The sequence below is a fragment of the Eumetopias jubatus genome, unplaced genomic scaffold (genome assembly GCF_037043125.1).
Source record: "Eumetopias jubatus isolate StellerSeaLion01/CBP00866 unplaced genomic scaffold, mEumJub1_p1.0 scaffold_12, whole genome shotgun sequence".
Lineage (NCBI taxonomy): Eukaryota > Metazoa > Chordata > Mammalia > Carnivora > Otariidae > Eumetopias > Eumetopias jubatus.
Genome location: NW_028274818.1, coordinates 94,343,329 through 94,355,324, shown reverse-complemented (window position 1 = coordinate 94,355,324; position 11,996 = coordinate 94,343,329). Strand labels below are relative to the sequence as shown.

Here is an 11,996-nt window from a genome sequence, read left to right as displayed (position 1 = left end):
AATAGATTTTTTCTTTTTTAAAAAATTAATTATTTTTTTAGAGAGAGAGAGCATGTGTGAACAGGAACAAGGGAGGGGCAGAGGGAGAGAGAGAGAGAGAGAATCTTAAGCCGGCTCTGCACTGGGCATGATCTCATGACCTGAGCAGAAATCAAGAGTCAAATGCTTAACTGATTGAGCCAGCCAGGCACTGCAAATTCCCATCTATTGAGTTTTTAATTTTGGTTATTGTATTTGGCTATTTGTATTGTATTTGTATTCTATTTGTTTTTTTTTTTTTTTTCAAATCCGCTAGGTCATTTGGTGGTGGTAGTGGTGGTGTTTGCTGCTTCTTGCAATTATTTTTCAAGTTTATGTTTTATTTCTTTAAACACAATAATCAGGGCGCCTGGGTGGCTCAGTTGGTTAAGCGACTGCCTTCGGCTCAGGTCATGATCCTGGAGTCCCGGGATCGAGTCCCACATCGGGCTTCCTGCTCAGCAGGGAGTCTGCTTCTCCCTCTGACCCTCTTCCCTCTCGTGCTTTCTATCTCTCATTCTCTCTCTCTCAAATAAATAAAATCTTTAAAAAAAAAAAAAGAATAAAAGTCTAGAGTCTGAACAGGATGCTTCTCTCCTGGGCGCCTGGATGGCTCAGTTGGTTAAGCGACTGCCTTTGGCTCAGGTCATGATCCTGGAGTCCCAGGATCGAGTCCTGCATCGGGCTCCCTGCTCAGCAGGGAGTCTGCTTCTCCCTCTGACCCTCCCCCCTCTCATGTGCTCTCTCTCTCTCACTCTCTCTAATAAATAAAATCTTAAAAAAAAAAAAGGATGCTTCTCTCCAGTCCTGTCACTTGATGGCTGATTTACAACTTGGGGGAAATAATTGTTCTACAAGAGGAGCCCTTTACTAGAGAGTAGATATCCTTCCCGCCCTCCTCCTCAACCTCAGTCTCCACTGATGGACTGACCGCGTGCCCTATGGCAGCCACCGCTCCCGCCACCCCTTCCAGCCCCAACCAGTAAACAAGAGTTGGGGGAGTAAAGATTGTCTCAGTGATTTCATTCATTTATTTATTTATTTAGAGAGCACGCGCAAAAGCGGGTGGAGGGGTGAGGGTGGGGGAGGGGCAGAGGGAGAGGGAGAGAGAGAATCTCAAGGAGGCTCCAGGCTCAGCGCAGAGCCTGACACGGAGCTCGAGCTCCCGACTCTGCGGTCATGACCTGGGCCGAAATCAAGAGTCGGACACTTAAGCAACTTGAGTCACCCAGGCGCCCCTCTTAGTGGCTTCGACTGAAAAGATTTCCCAGGTGATTCTGATAGGACCCTATCACTCATTAGAGACTCACGGGGGTAACTCTTGCCCCTTACAGAGGTGAAAGGAAGCCTTCTTGACCTTTGACTAAGTTACCAAACCCTGTTCTGTGCTCTGGTCCCATCCGTGCTTCTCTGATTGAAACACTCTCCTTGTGAGGCGCCTGGTTGGCTCAGGCGGTGGAGCATGCGAACCTTGATCTCGGGGTTGTGAGTTTGAGCCCCACACTGGGTGTAGAGATTACTTAAAAATAAAAAAATCTTAAAAAAAAAAAAAAGAGGGACGCCTGGGTGGCTCAGTCGTTAAGCGTCTGCCTTCGGCTCAGGTCATGATCCCAGGGTCCTGGGATGGAGCCTCGCATTGGGCTCCCTGCTCAGCAGGAAGCCTGCTTCTCCCTTTCCCACTCCGCCTGCTTATATTCCCTCTCGCTGTCTCTCTCTGTCAAATAAATAAATAAAATCTTTAAAAAAAAAAAAGAAACACTCTCCTAGTAAATATTGTAAACATTTATTTTCCCAAGACCTCAAGGCTGCTCCGCCCCCAGCCTTTCTACCTCAGGTGATGGCAACTCCTCTTTCAGTTGCTCAGGTCAAAAACCTCAGAGTGATTCTTAATTCGTGTCTTTATAACCCATTTCCAACCTTTTGAGAAATCCTGGGGGCTCCACCTTCAAAATATATCCAGAATTGGATATCTTTCACCACTTTCATCACCACCACCATGGTACAAGCTACCATCATCTCCTACACAGTGGTATTGCAATAACCTTCTAGCAGGCATGCCTGCTTCTGTCCTTGTCCCTCTGGTTAGTTCTCAACCTAGCAGCCAGAATGGTTGTTTTAAAATGTCAGACGATGTCACTCTTCTGCTCAAAACACACAATGGCTCCCTATTTCAGAGTAAAAGCCAAGCATACAAGACCCAACAAAATCTGCACACTCTCTCTCCCCCCAGTCGCTTCCCACCACTCTCCCCTCACTCACAATGCTCCACCCACACTCTTCTCCTTGTTCTTCTTCAGTAACACCAGTCAGCTGTTCCTTCTGCCTGCCATGCTCTTCCACCAGAGAGCCCGTGGAAGCAGAACCATCTTTCCTCCTTCAATTCTCACTTTCTCACTTGTGTGTAATCTGGCCAGACTTGCTCCCTTTACCTTGCTCTACAGTAGTGCCCCCATAGCCATGGTTTCACTTTCCACAGTTTCAGTTACACACGGTCAACCACAGTCTGGAAACAGAGAATTCTTCTGAAGGTCAGTAGTAGTCTACATTGCAATGCCTACTCATTCACCTCACTTCAGCTCATCATGGAGGCACATCATCATAAGAAGAAGGGTGAGTACAGGACAATAAGATATTTTGAGAGAGAGAGACCACATTCACATAACTTTTATTACAGTATATTGTTATAATTGCTCCTTTTTATTATTGTTGTTGTTAATCTCTTACTATGCCTAAATTATAAATTAAATAGGAAAAAACGTAGTACATGTAAGGTTCAATACTCTCTGGGGTTTCAGGCATCCACTGGGGGTCTTGGAACATATTCACACACACACACACACACACACACCTACAGGTGAGAGGAACTACTGTACTTTCCCCCCCCCCATAGCCTTGTCCCATCTTCTAGCACACTACACAATGTCTTGTCTCCCTTGTCTAAGCTACAAGAAGGCAGAAATCTGTTTTGTTCACTGAGTCCAAGAACTTAGAACAGTGTCTGTCACAGTGGCAGGTGCTCAATAAATGTTAAACGTAAACTTTTTTTTTAATGTAAACTTTAAATGCCTGTATTCCTCGCAAAACTACAACTAAGAAGTATGACTAACAATATCAGGTGATAGGACCCAGGGGTTCTCCGACTCCCACTACCTTCACCCGCACCTAGGAGGCGGGCAGCTACTTTGAATTGGAAACACTGAATTTTCAGTTCACCAAAGCCCTTTCTCTGCTCGGCTTCTGCAAAGTGTGCGTCCCGGGCTCCCCTTGTCCAACCTGGGCGTGATTCCTCTTCTCCCAGCGCCAGGGTCATTCATCCAGCCAACCAATCAAAATCTCCGTCCTTTTGCCCCTTAAAAGGACTTCGCTTTCCGAAAGATTGTGCCAAGAGGGGCGGGACGTAGCAACTTTAGCAGGTGGGCAGGACGCCCGGGCGGTTGCCTACATCACCGCGGAGCCTCACCCCTCGGCGAAGAGAAAATGGGCGGGGTGTGGAAGCGGGCTTCCCGCCCCTATCACGGCGCCGCTTGGGATTGGCTCGCCACTATCGGGCCACGCCCCCAAGCGGGCTCTCGCCACTCCCCTAGCGGTTAGCTGCCGGGGGCCAGATTCCGAGGCTCCCGCCTGGCGAGGAAACCTCAGAGACCGGGACACAGGCGCCCTTCCCCGAGTAATCGCCCCAGGCCGGCGCGGGGAGATGTGCTTCAGCACCCGGGACCCTGCGATCACAGGTTCCCCGGTTATTCATTCAGGCTGCGGTCCAGCCCGTACCGTCTGGATCCAGGGCCAGGAAATTGCGAGAAACCTCGGCCCAGGGCCGGCATCTCGCCTAAACCGCTATTGAAAGAGGGATTGGATTCAGTAGATGATCTCCAAGGAGCCAACCCCGTCGGACAGATCCTTTTCTTCACCGAAGTCCCCGGGCTTCTGTGGGCTTTGGCTTCCGCAAGTGTAAATGAATAGGCATTGGGAAACCCAGAACTGGCCCCAGCTCTGGCACTCACTTGCTGGGTGACCTTGAACAAGTCACATCCTATTTGTAGGCTTGTTCCCTCATTTCGCTGTGAAGGGGATCGGACTCGATGTCCTCTAAGGTCCCTTTTCGTTCTTCCTAGTTACGAAGCAGCCTTGATAACACGTGTGAAGTTTCTTTGTAAATGTTCACCGTGTAGGGGCACCTGGGTGGCTCAGTCGTTAAGCGTCTGCCTTCGGCTCAGGTCATGATCCCAGGGTCCTGGGATCGAGCCCTGCATCGAGCCCCGCATCGGGCTCCCTGCTTCTCCCTCTCCCACTCTCCCTGCTTGTGTTCCTGCTCTTGCTATCTCTCTCTCTGTCAGATAAATAAATAAAATATTTTTTAAAAATGTTCACCGTGTATACATATTGTCAGCGATTCACATTGCTCTCTGCTCATCCTCCTTCACTTTCTGTGCCCAGAAGTTCCAGGAATGAAGGGAAAAGTCTTGAATGGCACCTAAAAATAAAATAGGGACTGTTAACAGATACTGAAGGAGTGAAAGCCTGCAGCTCAGGAGATGATGCTGGAGAGGAAAATGGAATAATCCTTTATACTTTAACCCCTTCACTTTACAGAAGAGAAAACGATGAGAGTAGCTAAGTCGGGCTGCTAATAGGAAGAACGCAGGTTGTCTGGTTTGACTGCATCATCAGTCCCTTTACACATAGTGCTGGCAAACAGAAGGCATAGCCATGTAAAAGCAGGTAAAGAAATTGTCCACAGAAATAAAAGCAATTTAGTTTGTAACTTTAACTTAATTCTTTTCAATTTAATTAGAAACTTCCCACTTTCGTTTACTTAAGATTTTAATCCTGCCTACATCTGGGGTGACCTACAAAGCAGAAACAGACAAGTAAAAAATAAAACAGAAACAAGTCATTTCCCTCTTCTGCTTTTCCTTTTTGTCACCCTTATGTCCCCAGAAGAGCTTCTCAACTTCTGATGTTCCCAAACCCCCCTCTGTAGTATTCTTCAGTGATCATCCACCTACCTTCCAAAAAAAAAAAAAAAAAAAAAAGCCAACTAAAGCCAAAACCCAGGTGTGACATTTATATGAAATGTCCAGACAAGGCAAGTCTTACAGAGACAGAAAGTACATTAGTGGTTGCCCAAAATACGTATGTGTGCGTGTGTGTGTGGAGATTGAGAGGAAACAAGAAGTGACTCCTAATAGATATGAAATTTATTCCAGGAATGATTAAAATGTCATAAAATTATGGTGATGGCCACACAACTCTGTGAATAGACTTAAAAAATCCCTGGATTGTGCATCGCACTATAAGTAAGTGTACAGTATGTGAATTCTATCTCAATGAAGCTGCAACGAGAGACCTACCAGAAAGCAGTAACAGGGGCGCCTGGCTGGCTCAGTCGGTGGAGTGTGTCACTCTTAATCCTGGGGTTGTGAGTTCAAGCCCCACATTGGAAGGAGAGATGACTTAAAAAATCTTTTAAAAAGGCATCGGCGGAGGGGGGATACACATGGCAAAATAGAGGTGAGTCTCACGCGATACTGAAGAAGTGAGATACTGTCTAAGAGAAAATCAGAAAGAAAGGGAATGTTGAGGAGGAAAAGAAATCAACGCTGATCTTTTGTGATTTTTTTCCCCTTCCTGGGCTACTTCAGAGATGGCAGACAGTGTGTGAGTAGCTTTCCTCCCGGTCTGGGCTGTCTTCTTCCTGGAGGAGTTCCTGGAGGGAGAAACACGTGGTGGGTTGTTCACATCTTAGAGAAGTCTCCCCTGGCCTCCCCATCCAAGATTTCAACACCTTCCCTGTCCTGAGCGCTTCCTCCGCTTGGTTTTTTCCTTCTTATTACTTGTCTGTCTTCCTTAGAATTTAACCTCCGTAAGGACAGGGATTTGGGGGTTTGGGTATTAATTTTTAGCGGTTTTGTTCACAAGTGTATCTACAGTGTCTAGAAGAGCCCAGAGTAAGCCCTCAATATTTAGTGAGTGAGTAAATAAATGAATGAATGAACTACAACATGGGGGGAAAATCTTAAAAGAGTATGTTGTAAGTCTGACAGATTCATAGCTGAGGCAAGGGACAGAAAAAGCCTTTTTTTTTTCCCCTCATTTGGACCCATCTTAAAGTGTGGACATGTGCGCGCGCGCACACACACACACACACACACACACACACACACACACACACACCCCTCTAGAGTTCAAGGAGAGAGGTCCAGAATGACATCTGAGTGGTAAGGGACTAGCATGATGAACTCACAACTCATAAGTTAACAGGTTTTTTTTTAACTGGATCATCGATATAGAGACAGCAGAGAGGATGAAAGCCATTCACCTTTTTTTCTAATATTTTATTTTTTAAAGTAATCTCTACACCCAATGTGGGGCTCAAACCCACAACCCCAAGATCAGGAGTCGCATGCTCCTCCAACTCAGGCAGCCAGGCACCACTGCAGTCACCTTTCTGACTACCAGCACTGGTTTCTGATCCAACTCCAGCTCTCAGAATCAGTTTAACGTCTGCAAAATTTCGTAACATTCTAAATCTTCACTTCCTTCTTTCTGCACAATAGGATAATACCTTCCTAGTTGTAAGAATTTGGTGACATAAATTATGAAAGCAGCTGTCAGTCCCTGGCAAGCAGTAGGTGTTTGATTAATTATTGCTTTCTCTCTCTGCCTTTTTTTTTTTTTAAACTACTTTTGTCTCCTGTGAATACGGGGCTTGTTCCTCAAGAGTTTAAAGCTACATTGTCAGTTTGATTTTTTTTTTTAATCCGGGTTTCGCTTTGGACTTTAAGAGTTTTGAAGATATATATTAATTCTAAAAGCATAATTTTTAATTTTTTTCCTTTTTTTAAAGATTTTATTTATTTATTTGAGAGAGAGGATGAGATAGAGAGAGCATGAGAGGGGAGAGGGTCAGAGGGAGAAGCAGACTTCCTGCTGAGCAGGAAGCCCGATGCGGGACTCGATGTGGGACTCGATCCCGGGACTCCAGGATCATGACCTGAGCCGAAGGCAGTTGCTTAACCAACTGAGCCACCCAGACGCCCGTAATTTTTGATTCTTTAGGTAGGGAGTTAAAGAAGGATGTGAGAGAAAGTTAGTGAATGGGGAGTTGGGTTTGGCATTCGCTTCAGCTCTACTACTTGGCACATTACCCAGAACCCTAAGAAGCAGAATTCAGAGTCCCTGGGCCCTGCCCCAAATCCCTCTTTAGCCTGAGTTTTGTTTTTGTTTTGCTTTTAAAAAATTGAATTAAAGCACACATAATATAACATTTGCCACCCGAATATTGTCCAGTGTAAAGTTCGGTGGTATTAAATACAGCCTCGGATGTTTGGAAGGAGTACGGAGCCAAGCGTGGGAGACTGGACTCAGCCCGCATGGACTTGAACTCCTGGCTCAGCCCATTACTAAGTGGTCTTAGGCAAGTAGCTCAGCCTTAGGGCCTCAGCCTTGTCATCCGCAAAGGGGAGATACTCACAGTATTGACTCCACAGCTGGAAGGAGGCCACGGGGATGAAGCCCTTGGCAGTGCTTGGCTCAGAGAGTGCCTCAGTACATGTGAACCATTGTTGTTATTTTAGAGCTTGGAATTCAGAATCAGAATTAGATTGGGTTTCACTCACAAGGGCACATGGATACAGCTGGGTCCTAGACGCGGCTTCAGCTGAGTCCCGAGCAGAGCCTCCAGGTTGAGGGGTCTGTGAAGTGCTCCTCACTGTCAGGACTGAGTAAGGCCTCTGTTCTCTGTTCTCTCGGGGCTGCCTCTCCATTCCTCTGCATCACTCAGGGTTGAGGGGGGAGCAGGGGTGCCGCCTCCAACCGCAGGACTGGACTGAAACTCGGCATCTATTGCCTGTCTGGGGCACCTCCTTATGGAACGTATTTCCTCAGATCCTATGTGCCAGGCAGTGTGCTGGTCACCAGGGCAGTGCCAAGATGGATCTGATCCGGACCCCTCCCTCCGAGATCTTACAACAGAACTAGGGGGATAAGATGGGCATGACTATGCCACTTACCTAGTTATTAAGTATTTATCGATCACCTGCCATGTGTATGACATTGTATAAGATATTGATTGAGTGAGAGTCACAGAAATCCACAGGAGGGAGAAATGATGGTGGTTTGGTCATAACACAGCTAACCCACAGCCTGGCATCCAAAAATGCTGATGCGATGGATGCAGGAATGGATGGAGGGATGGATGGAGTTGGTTAGATGGCTGGTTGTTAGGGAAGATTTTACATGGTAGGAGACCGAGCCAAGGACCTTGTGGAATGGAGGTAACTCACTGGAGAAGATGGTGCAAAGATACAGTCCTCAGGTTCATTTGAGAGTCTGTGAGGCCATTAATCTCTGAGGGTTCCTTTAGGGCCTGAGTGGAAAATTCAAATGGCTATGGGGTCCAGGAAAGAACAGGACGTTCGCGGAGGCTGGGTGCTTAGTCGCTGGTGTCTTTACACCCGAATGCCTCTTGGCTTACCTTCCATTTGTGCACTTTGATAGAGACACAGGAACCAAAACCTGCTTCTCTTACAGGAAAAACATCAGCACAAGCATGGCAGCTGATCCTCAGGCTCAGAGACAGGGAGGACTCGGGAGTGGAGGGTGAAGCAGGGGGTGCAGTCCTCCTAAGGGGGGGCACCCACTTCTCAGTTTGAACCAGTTGCCTAGTGTAAACATGAGCGAACTGTTTCCAGCTCTTCTCATGCATCAAAAGCTAGAAATGTGGTTGTTACTCTTTTTTTTAAGATTTTATTTGGCAGAGACACAGCGAGAGAGGGAACACCAGCAGGGGGAGTGGGAGAGGGAGGAGCAGGCTTCCCGCTGAGCAGGCAGCCCAATGTGGGGCTGGATCCCAGGACCCTGGGATCATGACCTGAGCCGAAGGCAGATGCCTAATGAATAAGCCACCCAGGCGCCCCTGGTTGTTACTGTTTTAAAACTGAAATCTCCCAATTCTAAAGTAAATATCAACTCGAATTTTTGAAAGAAATTGCCCGCCAGTTGAAAGACACTTTGGAACTGTAGCTACCAGTCTGTAACTTCTACTCAGGTCACTGAGACAGAGATCAAGGTAGGGAGATGGGCAGAAGCTAAATTTTAAGGGGGCTTGAATGCCGTGCTAAAGAGTTTTGACTTGAGCTCACAGCTTCAATTTGGCGCTAAAAAGGTTCTCTGAAGAAGGGTGTGGCTTGACGCAAAAGTTTGGGGACCGGTGGGGTGTAGAGTGGCATATGAAATAGCGAGGAAGCAGTCAGGGTTGAAGGTTTCTGCAGTAAGACAGGTTTGTGACAATGCGACTGAAAGACGGTGGCAGTGGGACCGGAAAGATGGAGCGGACAAGAAAAAGATGAAGGCCAAAAGGGTACGGAGAGGATGCGGGGAGCGGCGGGGAGCGGCGGGGAGCGGCGGGGAGCGGCGGGGAGCGGCGGGGAGCGGCGGGGAGCGGCGGGGAGCGGCGGGGAGCGGCGGGGAGCGGCAGGAGAAAAGATAAGCGCGGTTCCATCAGGCCCCGCGTCTCCCGCCCGAAAGGGAAGAAAGGGAAGGGCCGGCCAGGTCGGGTGGAGGGCTGCCGAGCTCACGGACGCCGGCCCGACGATCCGGCCGTCGCCCCGCATCCCAACCGGCCAGGAGCGCCAGGGCCCAGCCAGCGCCGCGCAGTCCAGCTCCGCTCCCGGCCGGCGGGGCGTCGGGGACCGGCCCGTTTACAAAGCAGGCGTCCTAAGCGAGTCGCCCATAAAACCGGGATGATGCCACCGGCTTCTCGGGGCGGCCGTGGGGACCGGGAGAGGCGGGCGCGCCGGCACCTGGGAGCGGGCGCTTTCTGAGCCGGGGCTCTGGAAGGCTCGAGGTCCCTCGGGGGAGCAAGCTGCCCGGCCTCCCGCGAGCACCGCCCGCCGGGCCTGCGGGGAGAGGCCAGGAGCCGCCTCCCCCCCCCGCCCGCCGGCCCCCGGCGATCACGTTCAGAGACACCTCTCCCCGCACGGCCCGGGGCGCCCCTGCCCCGCGCGCGGCGCTCGTTCTCTGGAACTCGGGACGCAGGTGCGCTGGGGCCCCGCCCTCTGCGCCCCGAGGCCGCCGCCGAGCACCGCGCGCCCCGAGCCGGCCGGCGGGATGCCCGGAGTCCGGCCGCGGCCGGAAGTGCGCCTTCCTCCCTCCGCCCGCAGGGCCTCTCTAGCAGCCGCGGGCGCCGGCGTCTCAGTGGGAATAACCCCTTCGGCCCCAGCGGGCCCGAACCGCCGCTGGCGGGGGGGGCGGGGGGCTTCGTCCGCTTTTCCCCGCCGAGGGCTGACTTGTCTTGTGTTCTCCCCGGGCGACGGTTCGGTGACCCTCGTGCCCGGATCAGGAGGACAGCGCCCAACTCGCTGGGTTCGTGTGCCCGCTCGGCTAAGGTGCTGAGCCGTCTCGGGCGGGTTATTGAACCTCTCTGAGCCTCGGCTTTCCGATCTATAAAATCACCGTATCTACCTCAAAGGCTTGCGTAAGGATTCAGTGAACATGTAAAGGATTTAGAAGAGGGCCTGTCGCCCAATAAGTGCTCAGTAAATGCTAGTCGTCATTGTTAGGATTTTTACTGCTTCCTTTTGAAAAAGGACAGGTGTTAGAGGGTCAGTTGTGTGACACGAGAATGAAAAACGTGATAGACATGATGGTAAGAGCGGCTATTTCCTGAGGGCCTTCTTTGAGCTAGGTTCCTGACACAGCCTTAGGGCCATTCTGGGAAGGCAGTATTATTTATTATTCCCATTTTTATAGTTGGAGTTAGGAACTGAAGGGATGTCAGCGTGGGATTTGAACTCAAGGCCCTCTGACCCCAGGGCACGTGCCTTTTCTTCTGCTCCACACTGCAGCACTGATTTTATTTTATTTTATTTTATTTTTAAAGATTTTATTTATTTGAGAGAGAGTGTGCATGTGCAAGTGCCGAGGAGCGGCAGAGGGAGAGGGAGAAGCAGACTCCCCACTGAGCAGGGAGCCCAATGCGGGGCTCCATCCCAGGACCCTGGGATAGCGACCTGAGCTGAAGGCAGACACTTAACTGACTGAGCCACCCAGGCGCCCTGCAGCACTGATTTTAGAAACCTTTTCTGGGAATTCTGAACTGAAGCATCAAAACCAATAGGGCTGTCAGACATGGATGTCCCATTAGTCCTGTGCAAAGCTACCCAATTCCTACACCAGGCTAACACTCAATAATGAACAACGCTGCCCCAGCATGGACGCTATCCTTGCTTAAAGACAAGCATCCTGTGACCTTCAAAAGAAGCAAGTTGCAGACAACCAAAGAGAGAAAGGCACTGAGTAAATATATATATATATATATTTGACAGAGAGAGAGACACAGCGCGAGAGGGAACACAAGCAGGGGGAGTGGGAGAGGGAGAAGCAGGCCTCCCCACGGAGCAGGGAGCCCGATGCGGGGCTCTATCCCAGGACCCTGGGATCATGACCTGAGCCGAAGGCAGACGCTTAACGACTGAGCCACCCAGGCGCCCCATGAATAAATATGTATTTTAAAGTTTATTTTTTAGCAATCTCTACACCCAACTTGGGGTTGGAACTTAACCACCCTGAGATCAAGAGTCAAATGTTCTTCCAACTGAGCCAGCCAGGCGCCCCTATTTTTTTTTAAAGATTTATTTATTTTAGGTGGAGAGAGAGCGCAGGGGTGGGGGCAGAGGGAGAGCGCTTGCCCGCGCAAGAGAGAGAGAGAAAGAGAGTCTCAAGCAGACTCCATGCTGAGCAGGGAGCTCCACGTGGGGCTTGATCTCACAACCCTGAGATCATGACTGGAGCAGAAACTAAGAATCAAAAGCTTAACCGACTGAGCTGGCCAGGCGCCCCCAAGCACCCCTATTTAAATAAAGCCATGTTTTCATGTGCAAAACCCATCACCAGTCCCACCTTTGACACAACCTGTGGAAACCTGGGGGACCGGTCCGGCCAGCCATTTCTCCCTGCCTCCACTCTCAGGGTCCCTC

The 11,996-nt window shown here is 49.8% G+C and overlaps 1 long non-coding RNA gene across 1 annotated transcript; it reads right to left on the bottom strand.

Annotated features, from left to right (window-relative positions):
• Positions 1 to 4,392: 4,392 nt before the first annotated feature.
• LOC148162863 (uncharacterized) lies at positions 4,393 to 9,360 on the bottom strand. Its single transcript, XR_015766508.1, has 3 exons — positions 7,638 to 9,360; positions 5,370 to 5,725; positions 4,393 to 4,489 (listed from the first exon to the last, which is right to left on the bottom strand). It is a non-coding gene; the product is annotated as an uncharacterized LOC148162863 (long non-coding RNA).
• Positions 9,361 to 11,996: the final 2,636 nt, after the last annotated feature.